Source organism: Tamandua tetradactyla, chromosome 7, assembly GCF_023851605.1.
Source record: "Tamandua tetradactyla isolate mTamTet1 chromosome 7, mTamTet1.pri, whole genome shotgun sequence".
Classification (NCBI taxonomy): Eukaryota; Metazoa; Chordata; class Mammalia; order Pilosa; family Myrmecophagidae; genus Tamandua; species Tamandua tetradactyla.
In genome coordinates this window covers 20,616,928-20,640,846 of record NC_135333.1, presented here as the reverse complement: position 1 = coordinate 20,640,846, position 23,919 = coordinate 20,616,928, and the positions used below count along the sequence as shown (strand labels likewise).

The window sequence follows — 23,919 nt, the reverse complement described above, 5'->3', positions numbered from 1 at the left end:
GGTCCCAATGATGTGAATCGACGTTCGAGAATAAACTTGGAATATGTCATTGGTAATAGAGTTCAGCAGGAGTTAGAAACAGGGTAAGATAATGGGTAATAGGAGCTGATGGGATACAGACTGTGCAACAGGACTAGATACAAAAACTCAAAAATGGACAGCACAATAATACCTAATTGTAAAGTAATCATGTTAAAACACTGAATGAAGCTGCATCCGAGCTATAGGTTTTTGTTTTGTTTTGTTTTGTTCTTACTATTATTACTTTTATTTTTTTTCTCTATATTAACATTCTATATCTTTTTCGCTTGTGTTGTTAGTTCTTCTAAACTGATGCAAATGTACTAAGAAACGATGATCTTGCACCTATGTGATGATGTTAAGAATTACTGATTGCATATGTAGAATGGTATGATTTCTAAATGTTGGGTTAATTTCTTTTTTTCCATTAATTAATAAAAAAAAATTTGCACATTTAGTCACTATCATTATACACTCTAAGCATTCCTAGATTGTACCATCTCAGTCTTTATGGTCTCTTTCCTTCTGATTTCATTTGTGCTCCCAGGCCTCCTTCCTCTATCATTCTCACATTCAACTTCATTCAGTGTTCTAACATTATTATATTACAGTTAGTATTGTGCTATCCATTTCTGAATTTTTACAATCAGTCCTGTTGCACAATCTATATTCCTTCAGCTCCAATTACCCAGTATCTACCCAATTTCTATCTCCTGATGGTCTCTGTTACCAACTGAAATTCTCCAAGTTCATTTGCTAATGTCAGTTCCTATCAGTGAAACCATGCAGTATTTGTCCTTTTGTTTCTGGCTAATCCCACTCAGCTAATGTCCTTAAGGTCCACCCATGCTGTTAAATGCTTCATGATTTTATTGTCTTACAGCTCCATAATATTCCATCATATGTATATACCATAGCTTGTTTAGTCACTCATCTGTTGATGGACATTTGGGCTGTTTCCATCTCTTGGCAATTTCAACAGGATTTTTAAAGGAACTTGACAAGTTAATTCTAACGTTTACCTGGAAGAGAATATATGCAAAAAGAGCCAAGAAATTTTAGAAAAAAGAGAAAGGACTTGCTTTAAACAGATGTCAAAGTATATTATAAACCTACAATAATTACAACTAATATTGGCATAAGATAAACAAATAGGTCAGTGGAACTAAATAAATAGCCTAGAAGCAGAACCAAGAATATATGGGAATCAGGCGGTGTGATGGTGGCTCAATGGCAGAATTCCCGCTTGTCATGCGGGAGACCTGGGTTCATTCCCTGTGCCTGCCCATGAGGAAAAAAAAGAATATATGGGAATTGGCGTATTCTGACCTCCCACACTGCTCAGCCCCCGGGCGTGGGTATTGGTCCGCCTCTTCGGATCCCTGAACTGACGCTTCAGGTAGTTAGAAGGGGGTAAGCTCAGCCCATGCCGCAAGTGTGGGAAGGCGGCTCAATCTCCATGATTTAAAAGACAACAACTACCAATGGAACGTGAGATGATCTCAGGTGGTTTATGAGTGAACATTTGAAAAAATGTATTTATTGTATATGAATTAGTAAGATTAAAGTTGCACGTCAAACCCGTGATTTCAGGTAGTACCTCACTGAGTTTAAAAACTGAGTCAGTCAAAATTGTGAATGAATAAATTAGAGAACCAGTGGTATGCTGGGAAGGCAAAAATGACGAGTGGGGTAGAAGGTATCAGTATTAAAGGAGAGAATGTTTGTAAAATGTTCATCACCGGACACACCCACGGAGGGCTCGGTCCACAGCTGATTTTATTTGGTCCTACTATCACATTCGGGCCTGACAAAAGCATCTGTGATCCCCAGTGAAGCGGAGGGAGGTGGAGGTTTGAGAGGTGGCAGGATCTCTGCTGGCCGTCAACTTCCGACATCCTCAAGGCCTCCGGTCGGGTGGGGCCCGACGTGGGTGAAGACGACTCACGCTGCACTACCGACCGCAGCGGCTGGTCAGCAGGGGCCCGGCCTCGGAAAACCGTGCGAGCAGCCTGGGGGGGCGGCGCTGCCGGGGCGTCGGGGCCGCGGGCTTAGGGCCTCGCTGCCCTCCTCCAGCTAGGGGACGCTGGTCTTACTGTCTCCCCTCGCTCCCCTCCGAGGCCGCTCCTGGGGCGGCTTTCCCCTTCCCCGCCTGAGTTTCTCGACTAGCCTTCTAACCCCAGCTCACTCCTTCGGGGCTAGCCCTCCGCGGGTGCTGGAAGGAACTTTCCACAAGCTAACCACAACCTTACCTCACTTCCTCCTCTCGGGCGGGGTGCACTGCACACGCCCCCACAGGCTCCCGGGTCGCCACGTGACGTAGGCCAGCCGATCTCAGGCCACGCCCCTCTACACCGACCACGCCCCTCGCAGGCCCCGCCCGGCGCCCGGCCTGGGTCCAAGCTCATCGCGGCGTCGCTGCCTTTGCGTGGTGCTTTGTGCCAGCACCTCCAGCGGACTTACCCCCGGCCGGGGTGCCCACACGACCCCGGACACCCCCGTGGAAAGACCTCAGCTTCGCCGGGGACAGGGCAGGGTCTCGCTGGTTCCGCTGTCCTTCCCCTGAGGTGAAGGGCGCCGGCCCGCCCTCCGCCCCAGGTCTGACCCGGTGGCTTCCTCGAGGCTTACGAGCTACGGCTGCGGCCGTGAAGGTGCCGCCCATCTGCCCGAAAGGCGAGCAGTCTCTGGAAAACAAAGCTGGTTAGTGACGTCCGCCTCCATATTGGGTGGCTGCAAATGTACTATTTACAAACGGAGAACCCGTTAGCACACCAGTATTAGGTTAATTCTCGCTGTTGCTCTCCGGGAGCAGTGAGTCTGGTAGGGCCTCGTCTGCCCGAGCCTCCAGCGCGGTACCTTCTACCCGCGGAAGTGGGCTTCAAGTCTTTAGCTGCGGTTTTCAAATCTCAGGACCTGGTGAAACTGATCCGGAAACTCCTGGATGCCTCACGCCTCTGAAGGGCAGTTCAGGGGCCTTCAGGGGCCGAGGAACCTGCGCCCCAGCCCACACCAGACCTGCCGGGTTCCCAGCCCTGTGGGCTTAGCTTGTTATTTCCTGGAGCTTCCAGTCTCTGATTCCCGCCGAGGAGTCCTAGAGAAAGATGAACAGGCTCTGCCCCGCACCCCAAAGAAGGAGCTTCCGGAGGGAGCCCTCGGGAGCAGGGCCGTGTCTCCGCTGAGGGGACATTAGCCACGGATGTCGTGGACCAGCAGGAGTTTTACAGGTCAGGACTAGATACCCATGGTGAAGATTCAGAAGCGGTTTTTACTTAGAAGCCAGCCATGTGGGATTGTTACAAAGTAGTTATTTGTGACCACTAGGCCTGAAGAGCTGGCTCAGGGGAAGGAGGGGACCCTAAGTCCTGGAGGAGCCAGAACTGGGGACACCAAAGGTGGAAAGTATTTAGAAGACTTTCATCAACGGCTTCCTGGCTCGCCGCATCAGCAATTCTCGGGTGGGGGCTTTCTCTCAAGGGCATCTTAAAGGCTTCTCCCATTGGCAGGGTAAGGGCCCCCAGTGGGCCTTGGTTTGGGGGTTGGGAGGTGGGTGGGAGGGCCCAAAGGACAAAAACCACCTTTCAGGCATCACTGCCCAGGGCCACCCTCTGCCCCACCCCAACCCCTGCCCAGAAATTTTAACAGGACCATTTAATAAATGTGAAACCTTTCCCCCATCCCACAGAATAGTAACATTTGGCAATGAATCTTACAGAAAGAGTCCTAGAGAAGGTCTTAAAGAAAAACTGCCTTGAGCAGAGCCCTGGCCGGGGTGGTGGTGTTGGTGTTTTCTCAAGAAAAGGACACATCCAAATTCAGAACTGCACCTCTACTCAAGGTCCTGCTTGGAATCTCCCGGGAGCGTCCCTTCCACTCTACTGGCCAGTGGAGGAGAGGGAGGGAGGGGAAAGCTCTATGGACTTCTACTTCTAGTCCCACTCTTGGGAAATAAAGAACAATGGTTTAGCCTAAAGAGTTTCCAGGGACCCTGGAACTTAATGTTGAAAAAAGCTGACAATTTAAAGAGGGCGTATTTGGCTTCAGATTTAGAGCAAACAGATGTTTTGAAATGTCTTCTCCACCATGGGCCAAGTGCCTTGCTAAGCTTTCATTTTTCTATCGCAGCAACCCTGAGGAATAGGTATTGTTTTCCCTATTTTATAAATACAGAGACTGAAGCTCAGAAAGGTGAAATGACAGACTCCAGTTGTACAAATATTAAATGGCAGAGTCAGAATTATAGTACAGATCTCAACTTCAATCCTGGTAAAATAGTGAATTTACCTAGTTAAGAAATATATGAAATGCTTATTAAGTTTTTGAGGCATATGAGGACAAATGTGAACCCACCCTCTAGTATCCAAACTTGAATCACCAGAATACTGCCTTGTGGTCTTTACCATATCTGTATATTATCCTATGCTGGTTCTGCTTTGTGCTGTAGTGACAGGACTTTGCTCTCCAGATGTCTCTCTCTTTCTGAGGCTCCCCTAGTAGAGCAGAGTAGAGAGACTGTGAGGCTAGAGAAAAAAGGACTTCTATTCTCCATGGACTACCTATGAGCTTTCTATTAGCTTCTAATTCCTGTGATCATCACCCATTTTGATTTTTTCAACCCAGCAGCAACAGCTTGTCTGTAGCAGCAGCTGAATCCAGTTTGCAATTTTTCCTACCCTCGTAGAAGCAGCCACTTCATATATCCCATACACACACACACACACACACACACACACACACACACACACACACACACACACACACACACACACATGCACACACATTCCACCAGAGATACAAGGACGAGCCGGGTGATGTTCCGTCCCCAGAAGTCTCTGACAACCCATGGTCCCCTCCTCTGTGCTCAGAGACACCAGCACCAGCTGAGTGGTAGTGCACCCTCCTCAAAGGTCTGTGTTGCAGCTCCAGGGCCTCGCCTCTTAAGTTTTTTTGTTTTTTTTTTTAAACGATTTTTTTATTTTTTTATTTTAACATTTGTTCCCCCTATTATTTATTTTTGTTCAATATGCTCCTCTCATCTGTTGACAAGGTAGATAAAAGGAGCATCAGACACAAGGTTTTCACAATCACACAGTCACATTGTGAAAGATATATCATTATACAATCATCATCAAGAAACATGGCTACTGGAACACAGCTCTACATTTTCAGGCAGTTCCCTCCAGCCTCTCCATTACATCTTGGATAACAAGGTGATATCTACTTAATGCATAAGAATAACCTCCAGGATAACCTCTCGATTCTGTTTGGAATCTCTCAGCCATTGACACTTTGTCTCATTTCACTCTTCCCCCTTTTGGTCGAGAAGATTTTCTCAATCCCTTGATGCTGGGTCTCAGCTCATTCTAGAGCTTTTCTCAATCCCTTGATGCTGAATCTCAGGTCATTCTGGGATTTCTGTCCCACGCTGCCAGGAAGGTCCACACCCCTGGTAGTCATGTCCCACGTAGACAGGGGGAGGGTGGTGAGTCTGCTTGCTGTGTTGGTTGGAGAGGGAGGCCACATCTGAGCAACAAAAGAGGTTCTCTTGGGGGTGATTCTTAGGCTTAATTTTAAGTAGGCTTGACCTATCCTTTAAGGTGGGGTTAAGTTTCATGTGAACAAACCCCAAGACTGGGGGCTCAGCCTATCACTTTGGTTGTCCACATTGCTTGTGAGAATATCAAGAATTCAGCTTGGGGAAGTTGAGTTTTCTCCCGTTCTCACCATTCCCCAAAGGGGACTTTGCAAATACTTTTCCACTCACTGATCAAATCACTCTGAGATTCATCGGGGCATCACCTGGACAAACCAACAAAATCTCATGTCCTATACAACGTTCCATGTACTTAAGGTGTTCAATCAACTATCTACATAATTATATTAGGAGATGCACTAGTCAAAGTATAGATTTATACCAAATAAACATTTTTTGCTTTAGTCTCACACATTAGTTGAAATTTTTAAATATTAAGTACCATCTATTTTCAGCACACTGCAGTAATGTTTTAATAATTCCAATCTATTACCTTTATTCTCTCAGCCCTAAGGATAGTAGCTGCTTCCCGCAGCTGCTACCCTCATGAGGTATTAAAATTCTCTTTTACTCTTTCGGTTACCAGTTACCTTTCTACCTTACTTAAGAGTTCTTTAGACACATTTTGTCCCTTCAAACAACTATTGTGGTTTCTCCTTTCTGGACCTTGACTGATAGAGCAGTTGGTACCACAAGTTAGGCATTGGAGGTGATAATAGTGAGAAGATCCAGGGTCGCTGAATAACCCTTGAAGCAAAGCACCTTACCATCTTAAACCACAGTTGTGAACCTCCAGATTGGTACGTGAGAGCGAAATGAACTTATATCTTCTTTGAATCACTGTGTTTTGGGGTCTCTTTGTTATAGCAGCTTAATTTCTACCCAGGTAGTCCAGGAAGGATCTCAAGTGACTTAACCTTCCCTGAGGCAAAGGCACAGAAGAGTCGGGCTATTTCCCTAAAACAAGAAAAGGAAAACCCAGGAAGGAAGAACTCAACTAATGCTTAGGAAATTACCCTGTAACAAGTTCTCTGATGCCTGCCATATAACTGGTCCTGGCAAGAGTACTGTGGGAATCCAGCAGAGGCAGGAATTGTTTTCAGTTAGAGCCGGCAGCAAGGGCCCCATGGAATTGAGACTTGGAGGTTTGATTTGAATAAATGGAAATGGAGGAAGGGCTGTTCAGATAAAGAGAAGGTAAGCAAAAGGATGGAAGTAGCAGGATGCTAGACCTTTGGAGGGAATGCAGAAGAGATTTCAAACAGTCTAAAGGCAGAGATAAATATAAGCCAATACTTTGGAGCTTAAATTCAGTGTGGCAGATTCACAGATTTAGCCATAAAAAATTTTTCATGTTTCTATTAGAGAGCTGTCTGTAAACAAATCTTGACTTGATGAGAGTTTAAACAATTACATTCAGTATATTACATGCATATTTTCATTGCTTTATTAAGTCCTTCAAACAACATAGTTCTTGGAAACATAATTAACCTCTTTACAACATTACCTCACCACAAAATGGATGAACCATAAACTTCAGATATTCTTTCTTAAGACCCCTTGTCTGTAATGTTTGCAGTGATAGTGAATGATTCAATGTAAATGTGATAGTGAGGAAGTGATGCTGATGGCTGCCCAGCTCAAATACCCTTTCCCTTTCTCCTAGTAATAGGCTCTGGTTTCCTAGCCACGAGGAAGGGCATGGCAGTCAGGCCTGGACCATTGTAGTACCCTATTCTTCAGGCCACACTTATTGGACCTGAGTTTGGCTTGTGACCTAAGAAGCACCAATCCGTTGACTTTCTGACTTCTGGCTGCTTCCCGTGGCTTCTCTCTCAGTCTGACTTTCATTCTGCCTTTAAAGGACCAGTAATCCAGATCAAAGTCAAACCGGATTCAGTTGGGCCATACCTTAACTGAAGTAACATCTTGAGGAGACCTTTTGTACAGTGGGTCCACACCCAGCCCAGTGTGGATTAAGACTAAGAACGTGTCCAAAGTGAGGTACAGAATTCAATCCACATCAAGTATCTTCAAGCAAATGCTCTTAACAGCATTATTCCTATTAGTCCAAAACTGGATAGACAAAACATGGTATATCCATACAATGGAATATTATTCAACAATAAAAAGCAACAAACTCCTGTTACACATGCTGTTCTAGTTTGTTAACACTGCCAGAATGCAACACGCCAGAGATGGATTGGCTTTTAATAAGGGGATTTATTTAGTTAAAAATTTATAGTTCTTCAGAGAAAAGGCAGCTAGCTTTCCTCTGAGGCTGTCTGTTACATGGAAGGCACATGGTGATGTCTGCTGGTCTCTCTTGGCTTCTGGGTTCCACTGGCCTATCCTGGGCGATCCCTTTCTGCATATCCAAACATCTGGGCTGAGCTGCAAACACTAGGATGAGGTATGCTCAGCTACTGAGTGCTCTTTTGACCTCTCTCTTTTAAGCCTCTAGCTAATTAAATTAAACCCAGCTCATCGTGAAAGGCACTCTCCTTAGCCTACCACAAATGTAATCAACCATAGTTGAATTTCACATACTGATTATTTAAGTCTACGAAACAGAACAGCGGGGCATCCTCACCTGGCCAAGTTGACACCTGAAACTAACTACCACATATCCACCCCTTGTCAACTCAGCAACTATCATCGGTCCCCATACTATGCAGTAAATCTTTCCATATACAAAATACATTCGTTTCATTGTAATATCACAAAAGCCTTAAATCATTTCAGCAACAATACAAATACAATACAAAGTTAAAATCAGTACAAAATCTCAACAAAGTCAGCTACAGGCATGGTCTGTTCTAAGGCAAAAGTTCTCTTTTGGCTCTGGACCTGTGAAACTCAGAACAAGTTATCTGCTGCCAATACACAAAGGATGCTGCCAATATACAAAAGAGGAAAAGTTATAGTATACATGTTGTCATTACCATAGGGAGAAGTAGAAAGGAACACAGGAGTCACTGGACCCAAACAGTTCTGAAAACCTGAAGGGCAAGCGCCATTCGATTTCAAAGTCTGAGAGTCGTGTATTGTTGGGGCTTTAGAAAGTTGCAGTCCCACCCTTTCCAAGGGCCTACACAGTGGCTTTTCTCTCTCCAAACACTGGGGTGGTTGCAGTCTAGGGGGGCACTGGGGTAACCACCTTTTTCTCAGCTCCACCCTCTCCAAACTTTGGGGCACCACCCAGGATCTCTGTTATCTCTGGGGCGTGTGCTCAATCCTTCCAGAACAATGGGGTGGCAGCCAGGCTCACCCCAATCCCTGGTTTATGCACTCCACCCTCTCCAGTGCCTGGGTGGCACACCTCTTCCTGAACAGTGAAGCAGTAGGCCCGCCCTCTGCTCCAGGGACAAACACCCTCCCCACATATATGGGTGAGTCTTCTTGTCTTCAGACCTTAGCTTTCATGATTCTCACTCTGGAAACTCCAATTTGTCTCTTTTCTGCCCCTTTTTGTCCAGACTGGCAGTGGTTACGTTTATACCAACAGTCTCTTCAAAGCACTCTAGGGGGAGAAGATGGCGGCTTAGTAAGACGCGCGGATCTTAGTTCCTCCTCCAGAACAGCTACTAGGGGAGTAGAAACGATACAGAACAGCTCCTGGAGCCACGACAGAGATAAAAAAGACAGCGTACCCCATCCTGGAACGGCTGACTGGCTGAGAGAACCCGCTCTGGTGAGATCGCCGAGGGGCGTGGGCTTCCCTGGGCCGGGGCTGCAAGCGGCCGGATCCCTCCCTTCCTCCTTCCCGGGCCAGCTGGGGCAATTGGACAGGCGGTCCCCTCAAGCCACGGCGGCCGGTGCCCCCTCCCACGCGCGGCCCCCCGGACCAACTGGGAGAATTGGATTGGAGATCCCCAGGCCGCAGAGAACGGTGACCGGGGTCCCTTCCAAACACGTGACTTCCCGGTCCAGCTGGGAACAGTGCACTCTCCCGGGTGGCGGCGGCTGGCGCCCTCGCGCCACGCTTGGCGCCCCAGGCCGACTAGGAGATTCGGACAGGCGCTCTCCCGGGCTGCGGCGCCAGCGACCCTCCCCGCGTTCGGATCCCCGGGCCAGATGGCACTCTTCCAAGCCGCTTCAGCTGGCGAACCTCCCCCAGGGCGAGAGTTTTCCAAAGTTAAAGGACCCACAGCACCTTTTATTGGTGGGACCCGCAGACAAACGTGTGCCACGAACGCCACCTACTGGGCAGGATAAGAAAAACAGAACCCAGAAATATCACAGAAAAATCTTTCAACCTGTTGGGTCCAACACCCAGGGAAATCTGACTAAATGCCCAGACTCCAGCAGAAGATAACGGATCACGCTCAGAAAATTGAAAATATGGCCCAGTCAAAAGAACAAACCAAGAGTTCAAATGAGATACAGGAGCTGAGACAACTAATGCTGAATATACGAACAGAAATGGAAAACCTCTTCAAAAACGAAATCGATAAATTGAGGGAGGACATGAAGAAGACATGGGCTGAACAAAAAGAAGAAATAGAAAAACTGAGAAAACAAATCACAGAACTAATGGAAGTGAAGGATAAAGTAGAAAAGATGGAAAAAACAATGGATACATACAATGATAGATTTAAAGAGACAGAAGATAGAATTAGTGATTTGGAGGATGGAACATCTGAATTCCAAAAGAAACAGAAACTATCCAGAAAAGAATGGAAAAATTTGAACAGGGGATCAGGGAACTCAAGGATAATGTGAACCACACAAATATACGTGTTGTGGGTGTCCCAGAAGGAGAAGAGAAGGGAAAAGGAGGAGAAAAACTAATGGAAGAAATTATCACGGAAAATTTCCCAACTCTTATGAAAGACCTAAAATTACAGATCCAAGAAGTGCCGCGCACCCCAAAGAGAATAGACCCAAATAGGCGTTCTCCAAGATACTTACTAGTTAGAATGACAGAGGTCAAAGAGAAAGAGAGGATCTTGAAAGCAGCAAGAGAAAAACAATCCATCACATACAAGGGAAACCCAATAAGACTATGTGTAGATTTCTCAGCAGAAACCATGGAAGCTAGAAGACAGTGAGATGATATATTTAAATTACTAAAAGAGAAAAACTGCCAACCAAGACTCCTATATCCAGCAAAACTGTCCTTCAACAATGAGGGAGAAATTAAAACATTCTCAGACAAAAAGTCACTGAGAGAATTTGTGACCAAGAGACCAGCTCTGCAAGAAATACTAAAGGGAGCACTAGAGTCAGATACGAAAAGACAGAAGAGAGAGGTATGGAGAAGAGTGTAGAAAGAAGGAAAGTCAGATATGATATATATAATACAAAAGGCAAAATGTTAGAGTAAATATTATCCAAACAGTAATAACACTAAATGCTAATGGACTGAATTCCCCAATCAAAAGACATAGATTGGCAGAATGGATTAAAAAACAGGATCCTTCTATATGCTGTCTACAGGAAACACATCTTAGACCCAAAGATAAACATAGGTTGAAAGTGAAAGGCTGGGAAAAGATATTTCATGCAAATAACAACCAGAAAAGAGCAGGAGAAGCTATACTAATATCCAACAAAATAGTATACTGTTTAAAATAGTTAACTGTTTTAACTGTAAAACAGTTAAAAGAGACAAAGAAGGACACTATCTACTAATAAAAGGAGCAATTAAACAAGAAGACATAACAATCATAAATATTTACGCACCGAACCAGAATGCCCCAAAATACGTGAGGAATACACTGCAAACACTGAAAAGGGAAATAGACTCATATACCATAATAGTTGGAGACTTCAATTCACCACTCTCATCAATGGACAGAACATCTAGACAGAGGATCAATAAAGAAATAGAGAATCTGAATATTACTATAAATGAGCTAGACGTAACAGACATTTATAGGACATTACATCCCACAACAGCAAGATACACCTTTTTCTCAAGAGCTCATGGATCATTCTCAAAGATAGACCATATGCTGGGTCACAAAGCAAGTCTTAACAAATTTAAAAAGATTGAAATCATACACAACACTTTCTCGGATCATAAAGGAATGAAGTTGGAAATCAATAATAGGCAGAGTGCCAGAAAATTCACAAATACATGGAGGCTCAACAACACACTCTTAAACAACGAGTGGGTCAAAGAAGAAATCGCAAGAGAAATTAGTAAATACCTTGAGGCAAATGAAAACGAAAACACAACATATCAAAACTTATGGGACGCAGCAAAGGCAGTGCTAAGAGGGAAATTTATTGCCCTAAATGCCTATATCAGAAAAGAAGAAAAGGCAAAAATGCAGGAATTAACTGTCCACTTGGAAGAACTGGAGAAAGAACAGCAAACGAATCCCAAAGCAAGCAAAAGGAAAGAAATAACAAAGATTAGAGCAGAAATAAATGAAATTGAAAACAATAGAGAAAATCAATAAGACCAGAAGTTGGTTCTATGAGAATATCAATAAGATTGATGGGCCCTTAGCAAGATTGACAAAAAGAAGAAGAGAGGATGCAAATAAATAAGATCAGAAATGGAAGAGGAGACATAACTACTGAGCTCACAGAAATAAAGGAGGTAATAACAGGATACTATGAACAACTTTACGCTAATAAATACAACAATTTAGATGAAATGGATGGGTTCCTGGAAAGACATGAACAACCAACTTTGACTCAAGAAGAAATAGATGACCTCAACAAACCAATCACAAGTAAAGAAATTGAATCAGTCATTCAAAAGCTTCCTAAAAAGAAAAATCCAGGACCAGACGGCTTCACATGTGAATTCTATCAAACTTCCCAGAAAGAATTAGTATCAACTCTCCTCAAACTCTTCAAAAAAATCGAAGTGGAGGGAAAACTACCTAATTCATTCTATGAAGCCAACATCACCCTCATACCAAAACCAGGCAAAGATATTACAAAAAAAAGAAAACTACAGGCCAATCTCTCTAATGAACATAGATGCAAAAATCCTCAATAAAATTCTAGCAAACCATATCCAACAACACATTAAAAGAATTATACATCATGACCAAGTAGGATTCATCCCAGATATGCAAGGATGGTTCAACATAAGAAAATCAATTAATGTAATACACCGTATCAACAAATCAAAGCAGAAAAATCACATGAGCATCTCAATTGATGCAGAGAAGGCATTTGACAAGATTCAACATCCTTTCCTGTTGAAAACACTTCAAAATATAGGAATACAAGGGAACTTCCTTAAAACGATAGAGGGAATATATGAAAAACCCACAGCTAATATCATCCTCAATGGGGAAAAATTGAAAACTTTCCCCCTAAGATCAGGAACAAGACAAGGATGTCCATTATCACCACTGTTATTCAACATCGTGTTGGAGGTTCTAGCCAGAGCAATTAGACAAGAGAAAGAAATACAAGGCATCAAAATTGGAAAGGAAGAAGTAAAACTATCACTGTTTGCAGACGATATGATACTATACGTCGAAAACTCGGAAAAATCCACAACAAAACTACTAGAGGTAATAAATGAGTACAGCAATGTAGCAGACTACAAGATCAACATTCAAAAATCTGTAGCATTTCTATACACTAGTAATGAACAAGCTGAGGGGGAAATCAAGAAACGAATCCCATTTACAATTGCAATAAAAGAATAAAATACCTAGGAATAAATTTAACTAAAGAGACAAAAAACCTATATAAAGAAAACTACAAAAAATTGCTAAAAGAAATCACAGAAGACCTAAATAGATGGAAGGGCATACCGTGTTCATGGATTGGAAGACTAAATATAGTTAAGATGTCAATCCTACCTAAATTGATCTACAGATTCAATGCAATACCAATCAAAATCCCAACAACTTATTTTTCAGAAATAGAAAAACCAATAAGCAAATTTATCTGGAAGGGCAGGGTGCCCCGAATTGCTAAAAACATCTTGAGGAAAAAAAACGAAACTGGAGGTCTCGCGCTACCTGACTTTAAGGCATATTATGAAGCCACAGTGGTCAAAACAGCATGGTATTGGCATAAAGATAGATATATCGACCAATGGAATCGAATAGAGTGCTCAGATATAGACCCTCTCATCTATGGACATTTGATCTTTGATAAGGCAGTCAAGCCAACTCTACCTGGGACAGAAAAGTCTCTTCAATAAATGGTGCCTAGAGAACTGGATATCCATATGCAAAAGAATGAAAGAAGACCCGTATCTCACACCCTATACAAAAGTTAACTCAAAATGGATCAAAGATCTAAACATTAGGTCTAAGACCATAAAACAGTTAGAGGAAAATGTAGGGAGATATCTTATGAAACTTACAATTAGAGGTGGTTTTATGGACCTTAAACCTAAAGCAAGAGCACTGAAGAAGGAAATAAATAAATGCGAGCTCCTCAAAATTAAACACTTCTGTGCATCAAAGAACTTCATCAAGAAAGTAGAAAGACAGCCTACACAATGGGAGATAATATTTGGAAACGACATATCAGATAAAGGTCTAGTATCCACAATTTATAAAGAGATTGTTCAACTCAACAAAAAGACAGCCAACCCAATTACAAAATGGGAAAAAGACTTGAACAGACACCTCTCAGAAGAGGAAATACAAATGGCCAAAAGGCAGATGAAGAGATGCTCAATGTCCCTGGCCATTAGAGAAATGCAAATCAAAACCACAATGAGATATCATCTCACACCCACCAGAATGGCCATTATCAACAAAACAGAAAATGACAAGTGCTGGAGAGGATGCGGTGAAAGAGGCACACTTATCCACTGTTGGTGGGAATGTCAAAGGGTGCAACCACTGTGGAAGGCAGTTTGGCGGTTCCTCAAAAAGCTGAATATAGAATTGCCATACGACCCAGCAATACCATTGCTAGGTATCTACTCAAAGGACTTAAGGGCAAAGACACAAACGGACATTTGCACACCAATGTTTATAGCAGCATTATTTACAATTGCAAAGAGATGGAAACAGCCAAAATCTCCATCAACAGAAGAGTGGCTAAACAAACTGTGGTATATACATACGATGGAATATTATGCAGCTTTAAGACAAGATAAACTTATGAACCATGTAATAACATGGATGGACCTAGAGAATATTATGCTGAGTGAATCCAGCCAAAAACTAAAGGACAAATACTGTATGGTCCCACTGATGTGAACGGACATTCGAGAATAAACTTGAAATATGTCATTGGTAACAGAGTTCAGCAGGAGTTAGAAACAGGGTAAGACAATGGGTAATTGAAGCTGAAGGGATACAGACTATGCAACAGGACTAGATACAAAAACTCAAAAATGGACAGCACAATAATACCTAATTGTAAAGTAATCATGTTAAAACACTGAATGAAGCTGCATCTGAGCTATAGGTTTTTGTTTTGTTTTGTTTTGTTTTGTTTTGTTTTGATTTTACTATTATTACTTTTATTTTTTTCTCTATATTAACATTCTATATCTTTTTCGGTTATGTTGCTAGTTCTTCTAAACCAATGCAAATGTACTAAGAAATGATGATCATGCATCTATGTGATAATGTTAAGAATTAATGATTGCATGTGTAGAATGGTATGATCTCTAAATGTTGGGTTAATTTCTTTTTTTCCGTTAATTAAAAAAAAAAAAAAAGAGAAGGGATAATTGGAGATGAAGGGATACAGACTGTACAACGGGACTGGATATAAAAACTCAGAAATGGACAGCACAATACTACCCAATTGTAATGCAATTATGTTAAAACACTGAATGAAGCTGCATGTGAGGTATAGGTTTTTTGTTTTTGTTTTTTTTGTTTTTTTTTCTTTCTATTATGGTTTTAATTCTTATTCTGTTGTCTTTTTATTTCTTTTTCTAAATCGATGCAAATGTACTAAGAAATGATGAATATGCAACTATGTGATGTTATTAAGAATTACTGATTGTACATGTAGATTGGAATGATTTCTAATTGTTTTGTTAATTCTTTTTTTAATTAATAAAAAAAATAAAATAAATAAATGGTGCCTAGAGAACTGGATATCCATATGCAAAAGAATGAAAGAAGACCCGTATCTCACACCCTATACAAAAGTTAACTCAAAATGGATCAAAGATCTAAACATTAGGTCTAAGACCATAAAACAGTTAGAGGAAAATGTAGGGAGATATCTTATGAAACTTACAATTAGAGGTGGTTTTATGGACCTTAAACCTAAAGCAAGAGCACTGAAGAAGGAAATAAATAAATGCGAGCTCCTCAAAATTAAACACTTCTGTGCATCAAAGAACTTCATCAAGAAAGTAGAAAGACAGCCTACACAATGGGAGATAATATTTGGAAACGACATATCAGATAAAGGTCTAGTATCCACAATTTATAAAGAGATTGTTCAACTCAACAAAAAGACAGCCAACCCAATTACAAAATGGGAAAAAGACTTGAACAGACACCTCTCAGAAGAGGAAATACAAATGGCCAAAAGGCAGATGAAGAGATGCTCAATGTCCCTGGCCATTAGAGAAATGCAAATCAAAACCACAATGAGATATCATCTCACACCCACCAGAATGGCCATTATCAACAAAACAGAAAATGACAAGTGCTGGAGAGGATGTGGTGAAAGAGGCACACTTATCCACTGTTGGTGGGAATGTCAAAGGGTGCAACCACTGTGGAAGGCAGTTTGGCGGTTCCTCAAAAAGCTGAATATAGAATTGCCATACGACCCAGCAATACCATTGCTGGGTATCTACTCAAAGGACTTAAGGGCAAAGACACAAACGGACATTTGCACACCAATGTTTATAGCAGCATTATTTACAATTGCAAAGAGATGGAAACAGCCAACATGTCCATCAACAGACGAGTGGCTAAACAAACTGTGGTATATACATACGATGGAATGTTATGCAGCTTTAAGACAGAATAAACTTATGAAGCATGTAATAACATGGATGGACCTAGAGAACATTATGCTGAGTGAGACTAGCCAAAAACTAAAGGACAAATACTGTATGGTCCCACTGATGTGAACCGACATTCGAGAATAAACTTGGAATATGTCATTGGTAAAGAGTTCAGCAGGAGTTAGAAACAGGGTAAGATAATGGGTGATTAGAGCTGAAGGGATACAGACTGTGCAACAGGACTAGATACAAAAACTCAAAAATGGACAGCACAATAATACCTAATTGTAAAGTAATCATGTTAAAACACTGAATGAAGCTGCATCTGAGCTATAGGTTTTTTTTTTTTTTGTCCGTTTGTTTGTCTTTTTTTATTTTTGTACTCTTATTATTTTTTTCTCTATGTTAACATTCTATATCTTTTTCTGTTGTTTTGCTAGTTCTTCTTCTAAATCGATCTGCGTAGTGGCTCAGATCTCTAAATCCCTAAATCTGTTCTTTCCTGGCCTCAGGAAAGGGGGTGTTTTTCTTTCTTTACATCCTGCTACAGGATCTTGGAGAGTACCAAGAGGAAGCACTGCTTCTGGAAGCTATCCTAGTCAGTTAAGCTGTGAAGGGCCCTGCGGGGTGACTGCAGAAGGGAGAGTCTCGATCTGCAGAGAGCAGACTAAGGGATTTGGGGAAACTAGAAAGCCTCAACTCCTCTGCACTCCCATGCCCTTGCCCTTCCAACCACCACATCCACCCACGCAAACTGAAAGCTTATTGACCTACAGTTTTCCTAAGGTTGTAGAGTCAATAAACAATTAAAGAAATAGAAAGAAACAAGGCTGATTTCCCACCCTAGAAAAATAGTTTCATATCCCTCAGTGGGGCTCCTGGAGTGTCTCCTTATCAGCCCTACTTCCCTCCTCATGCTCTCAAGGTCTTGAACCTGGGAAATGAGATCCTAGAGTAGTGACCCTTGAGTGTATGAAGATCCTCAGATACTGCAGAAAACATTTAACCATGTTTGTGTCCCCAAAAAAGATATGTTCAAATCCTAGCTCTTGTCCTCTGAATATGACCTAATAATTGCAAATAGGGTCTTTAAAGATGTAATTAGTTAAGATGGGGTCAAATTGGATTAGGGTGAGCCCTAATAAAGCATAACTAGTGACCTTTATTAGAAGAGAAAATTTGGACGCAGACACTGATAGACAAAGAGAAGACCATTTGAAGATGGAGCAGAGACTGGAGTGATGCATCATAAACCAAGAAACACCAAAGATTGCCAGCAAATGCTAGGAGATAGAACATACAAGGAAGGATTCTCCCCTATGGGTTTCAGAGAGAGCATGCACTCCTGACACCTTAATTTTGGACCTAGAGTCTACGGAACTGTGAGACAATGAATTTCTGTTGTTTTAAGCCATGCAGTTTGTGGTACTTTGTTCTAGCAGTCCCAGGAAAACTAAGACAAGTCTTGAGTCCAGAAAGATTTCTATGAAGGCCTTCCAGCAAGGGCTTAGGAGATCCCAAGCACCTTGCTGGGGAGGTTCCCGGAATCTCAACCATTTCTTAGAAGGGAAGCTTCTTGGGCTGGACTCCCAGAAGCCATTCCAGTCCACTCTGCTAAACCTTGGCTTCCCCTCCCTGCAGTAGGCTGCAAAGAAATATGGGCTTTGGGGTCAGGGAACCTATGTTCTAATTTCAGCTCTTCTTGTGCTAGCTATGTGACCTTGGACTCCTGACTGAATCTTTGGAAAACTCAATTATCTCACTCAGGAGTGGCGCCGATCACCTTTGCCTCTCCAGGGGCTGTTGTGAGGATTAATGGAATTGTCATGGGTTGCTGCCTCTGAGAATGGTGGGCACCCAGCAAAGGGAGGTTCCTACCCTTGACTCCTTCTGGGCACCTGCTACGGATGTGATTGGACCTGGCTGCTTTATATTTACCTGGACTCTGTTTGAATCATAGAAATTATGCTGTCGGCGAATCATCAGGCCTGAGTGATGGCATACCCCCTTAATTTATTATGACATTCTTACTTTCTTTGAGCTGCTGGCAGACTAAAACCATTTAGCCACTCACAACACAGTTTTGTCAAGGGCCTTCTGTTACCAGTGGAGGGGAGTGGGCACTCTGCGGGATGCCTGGCTCTGGAGCCACAGCTCCCTCCCCTCGCCTCTCTCCTGTCCCCCTCTGACAACACCCCCAGCCTGTACAGAAGACAAGCCAGGCAGGACTAGGATCCACTGTCTGGTCTGGGTAGGGCCATGGGGCACAAGCAAAACTCCAGAGTACTTCAGGGCAGAGATGTAGCACAAGCCAGGCCCCAGATTTGGATATATTCTTCACCACTTGCTGGCTAGAGACCTAAGCAGGTCCCCAAAACTCTGTTACCTTGTCTATAAAATGAGATGATTGTACTAGTCTCCCAGGGCTGTTGCAGGAATGAGCATGTATAGAGGCCTCAGCGCAGAGCATGGTGCTCTCCAGGACACCTGCTATAGTTAAGACATGGGCAGTGGAGCTGGTGGGAGAACAGGAAGCAGAGAGAGGGAGAAAAAGAAATGCTAAGGGGAATGAGAATGACTTGGATCTTGCAGGTTCTGCAGTTTTGAAACTGCTTTCAGGTTCATTATTCCACTCTTTCCCACTGTCCCTCGGGGCTCCTGCACACACTCTTCCCTCTGCCTCTGGTACTTTTTCTCCCACCAGCTGGCAAGTCCACCTTATCCCTCAGGCCTCAGTTTAAAATCTACCTCTTCACAGAGACCTTCCCTGGCAACCCCCATCCCACATCTAAAAGAGATCCCAGATGTGGAATCTACTTTTCCCTTCAAGGCAAGATGTCTAGATTTATTTGTCTGGTCATTTGTTTAACCTGCACCTGCCCCCAAGACTGTCAGCTCCAGCAAGGTGACACCAAGCATAGTACCTGATGGGGGTTTTGATGGAGTGAATGATCCCTTGTCCGCACCCCCGGAGGGTTGGCAGGGTCTATGGGCAGGAACCTCTTCCAGCAAGGCAGCGGGACAAAGGCAGAGGGTCAGCAAGCATGGAGAGAACAAGAGCAGGCCAGGAAAGACAGAGGGATGAGTGACATTTGAACAGGGTGTAGGAGGACTTTTTCAGGATGCAGGGGCATTCTAGGTAGGGAAGTAACATGATCAAGTTTGCCTTGCTCTGAGCTCCCCTTGGAGAGCCGGCTGAAGGAGGTAAGACCGAAGTTCAGTGAAGAGGCCAGAGACCTCTTATGTGACCCTGGAGAGAGGTGGTGAGGGCCAAGTCTGGTCTCTGGCCTCACTCCTTCCTGGGGCAGGGTCCTTCCTGTGCTGGCCTGAGCCACTGGTGAATTAGACACAGTTGTCCTTCTTTAGATGCCACTGGCTGATTCTCTGCAAGCAGGTCCTCCCTGTCATCTTCAGATGCCTCCTACACCCACAGTAGAAGTCCATGTATGCAGTCAGTGCAGGCTCGGCCCAGAAAGGTGGCCCCATGGAGGTGGACCCTTCTGCTTTAGAGGCCTGGGTCAAATCCTTCTCCTGGGGTTCGAAATCCTGATGTCTTCCCCCCTCTACATACCCCAGCCTGCCTCTGTGTAGGGTGGGAGGCCCATCTGCTGAGAAGTATATCAGTCAGGTTAGGCTAGGTCCAACCGTGTGTGACTTCACACAATGAAAGCTTATTTCTCAATTGTGTCATATGCTCAGTGCAATGGGAGAAGGGGGATGGAAGAGAAGGGCTCTTTTACTCAGTGTCTCAGGGACCCTTGACAATCACCAGTCACCATGGTACGAGCAAATAGGGCATAGAGAACTTACACCCTTTGATCCAAAAGTGACACAGGTCACTTACATTCATAGCCTGTAGACCATCAGAAAGGTGGAAAAGCCCACAGGCACTCTATGGACAGTGAACGTCTCTTGAGCCTGATGAGTGCCAGGTTGGAGAGGAGGTTGGTCCCCTCCTGGATGCAGGAAGATGGATGACAGAGTTTGAAGGGAAAGGTGTGGCTCATTCTCAGTTGCCTCTACCCTCTACCTGCTCCCCTATTTCTAGAGCTCAGCTCTAATAACATTGACCCCACTGCTTCCCCACCTTTGACAAAATGCAGTCCCTACCCAGGCTGGCCTCAGCTCAACTCTTTGCTTCATCTCCCTCAACTCCCCCTCCGGTACCCCTTTCCAGCTACATAAGACTCCCTGCTGCTCCATGAACATCTGCTTTATTTATTTGCTTTTCTCCTCCTGGAATGTCTTAACCAATCTTTGCTCACTGGAATTCTACTCACTCTTCCAAGCCAATCACCTCATCCAAAAAGGCTTCCAGATTCTTCCCACAGCATATCATCCACATGTCAGACATATCTATGATGGTTCCTCTCAACTCCCAGAGTCACCCTCAAGTGAAACTGCCCAGCCCACAGTCCTGCTAAAGGGGCAGCCCTAAGCTGATCATGTGACCCCACTCCCTCTCCCAGGCCACAGCTGGTTGGACTTAAATGAATCAGGCCATCACCTGGGCAGTGGTCTATGATGGGGCCTGGCATGAAAAGATGAGCTGGGCCAATGAAATTTTCTTTCTAGGTAATTTTAATTGGGAAGCAGGCAATAGCAGTAGGAGGAGGAATTGAAATAATATATTTAGGGGTGTTAAAGTGGAGATGGGGCCATGATTGTCCCCACAAGCTGAAACCATGAGGAAGCACAACCATGAGTAAAATGAGAGCCAAAGCTGTAAGTACACTGAAGCCCCTGCTCTGTGGAGAGTAGAGCGAGGCAGTGGCTGTTCATAAGAAGAGACTCAGGAAAAGCCCCTTCCACCCAGGGGTACCCGAGGAAGGAAAGTGTGCAGCAACCAAGCTGAAGTTGTGACGTTACAGACTCTACCATGAAATAGCTTTGCAGAGTTAGGTACATTTGGAAAGGTTAAGTCAAAACCAACTCAGGGATGGCAGGCTTGGTGGACAAAAGAGTGGGTTGTTATATAGCACTGTGTTGTTTTCCAGCACAGCTGCCCACAGCTGGAAAGGATTATTCCTTCATCCTCTATACTGCAAGATCCCCAAAAACAAAAGTAGGGAGAGGCCAGCCTGCCTACCAGCCTTCATTCCCCTGGAAGTCTGAGAGACCTAACCAGCACTCTAGGCGTAATTCCAGCCCAGCCCAGGCCAGAAAGCAGGTCCTAAAGGACTTCCAGGGCCTCCTCCCTTCCCAGGTCGATGGTGCTACCACTGCCTCCTCCTTGTAATTACCCTGCAGCATCAGGAGCCCCGAGACTGGGGCTCAATATCCTAGCTCTGCCCTTTATGATCAGAATATCACTAGGAAGTTTTCACATCTATAAAATGGGACAATAATAGTTGTCTGCCTACTGCACAGGTTATTGTGGAAATTCAGTGCTTTCTACATGGAAAGAGAGTCATTATGTCCTTAGGTCTATTGCCTTCCATGTTCTGAGGAAAACATAATGATGGAGACCAAGCAGGTAACTACTACTATTTACAGAGGCAGCCCCTTTGAGCACTGCCTCACAATGGCCATTTTGTTCCTGTGGTACATGACCCAGGTGGCCCCACCCTGTCTTTATCTGCTACACTCTGTCACCTGCCACTATTTCAGTCTCTGATTCTTTTAGTGGTTGCCTTGCTTTCATTCGTTCCTACATATCCAGAGCCAAGGCCATGCACCCACCCCAGCTCTGCCCCTGGCTCCCAGAATGGTAAAAAAAAAAAGGTCTGAGCGCTAAAATTGAGTTTAGAATAATTTCCCCTCTAGGCTCCTGAGAAGACAAGGCACAGAGAAAATTCACCTTAGTTGTCATGGCAGAGGTTGTTGGTTGCCTACTCAATATCCACTCACCTCTTCTTTCTGTTACCAAGTTAAGCTCCACATTTTCCAGCCTTTCCTGTGGAAGGGATTACCAAGATGTAAGTGAAAGTCCTTGGATGGGGCTTCTGGGAAAACTCTCTAGACAGGGACTTTAGCACCTTTGTCCTACCCCTGTCCTCCTTGTTGTGACTCAGAGGAGATTGCTAGAGCTCCAGCAGCTGTTTTGTCAGCATAAGGCAACCTTGAGGATGAAACCATGAACTAATGGCGGTCCTTGTGACTGTGGGGCTGTCACCCAACCCTGGAATTCCTGCTTTGTGACATGTTATGTGATAGACAGACAAATATAACTGGATTTAAGTCATTTCATATCACATAAGAAGTAGTCTCTTAAAAAACTCCTTGTCAAATAAAATACTCATTCATTGACTTCCATACTGAGGGAGGATACTGGGTCCTAAGCATTTTCCTAAAATATTCTATGCAAACCAGAGTTTTACAAATCTAGTCATTGTTCCCCATTGACTTTATTAATTTTAGAGATGTCTTTGATATCCAGTATTCAGTTGGCAGTGACACTTAACCAGGGTCCAAAATTTTTTTCCTCAGTTAATTGGGTAATGACCAGTAAACAAATAAGTAAAAGTCCCAAAGAGCCACATGAAAGAAATCTTTTGTAATATCAATATAATTGCCAACGCTGATGTGTTTTGTAAACTTGCGTTTCTTGGAGCTGTGACTGTGACAGCCATCTAATGTTGAGGGGGAGGGACCCCTATGTGCCCCGGAAGGAGTGGTCAGTGTCCTGGACAAAGAAGACCCTAGAGGCAGGCCCTGTGGGACAGAAACCTCAGATAAGTGGGCTGTCCAGAAAGTAACCAGTCCCCTGGAAACTGCCCATCCCAGAAACTGGAGGTGAAAGCAGGCGGCAGCACAGAGGTTGCCGGCCAAGGCAGAGGTGCATCCAGGGCCGCTGCCTAGCAAACCCTGATTTCAAGCACTTCTCTGCTCCAGGTTGGCCTAACTGGCTCCCTCGGGGAATTTCCCCTCCAGGTTAAGAGATTGAATTTTCCGGAGTGTCTGGCCTTGGGTAATGTTAATGAGCAATCTAGTTTTTAAAGGGTCTGTGGTCAAATCTGTTTAGGCATGTTTCCTAAACAGATTTCTTTCCTCAGGTCTTCCCCAAACCTAATTTCCATAGCTTAAAACCTGTGAGCGGATCATGAGCATGGGCGTTTAGCTCCACCTCCCAGGCCGCCACCTGCAGAGCACACTTGGGAAATGCTAGGTTAAAGCATTGCTTCTTCCAGAGACCCAACTACATTCCCTTATAGATGTACCAGGCACTGTGCAGCTTTGGTCCAGTCCTCTAGAGGTTAGTTTAAGGAAGACGGTGACAAAGAAGAAGTAGGGTGTATATCCACACAGGCTACAACGGCAAGTCCAGAGCAGAGCTAATTAGAATGCAGATGTCTCAAATGAGAAAAGGACTCAGTAATCTGTACCTTTTCCACCGCTTGATGGGTAGGAGGGGACATGGGCAAGAGTTTTTCTGTGTCCTGAGGAGTGCCAGGTGCTGCAGAGGGTGGGAAGAGAAGGAACTGATCCTGGGGAGGAAAGAGATCCAGCACTGCCTGAGGCCTGGGGTGTCTAGGAGGCAAAGGAGATGGCATATCCT

The 23,919-nt window shown here is 43.9% G+C and overlaps 1 long non-coding RNA gene across 2 annotated transcripts; it reads right to left on the bottom strand.

Annotated features, from left to right (window-relative positions):
- Window positions 1-2,413: 2,413 nt before the first annotated feature.
- On the bottom strand, window positions 2,414-22,496 carry LOC143690863 (uncharacterized). 2 transcript variants are annotated; one of them, XR_013179233.1, is made up of 4 exons: window positions 22,411-22,496; window positions 22,272-22,317; window positions 4,419-4,508; window positions 2,414-3,112 (listed from the first exon to the last, which is right to left on the bottom strand). It is a non-coding gene; the product is annotated as an uncharacterized LOC143690863 (long non-coding RNA). The 2 variants fall into 2 exon arrangements; XR_013179232.1 differs by having other exon boundaries at window positions 22,272-22,471.
- Window positions 22,497-23,919: the final 1,423 nt, after the last annotated feature.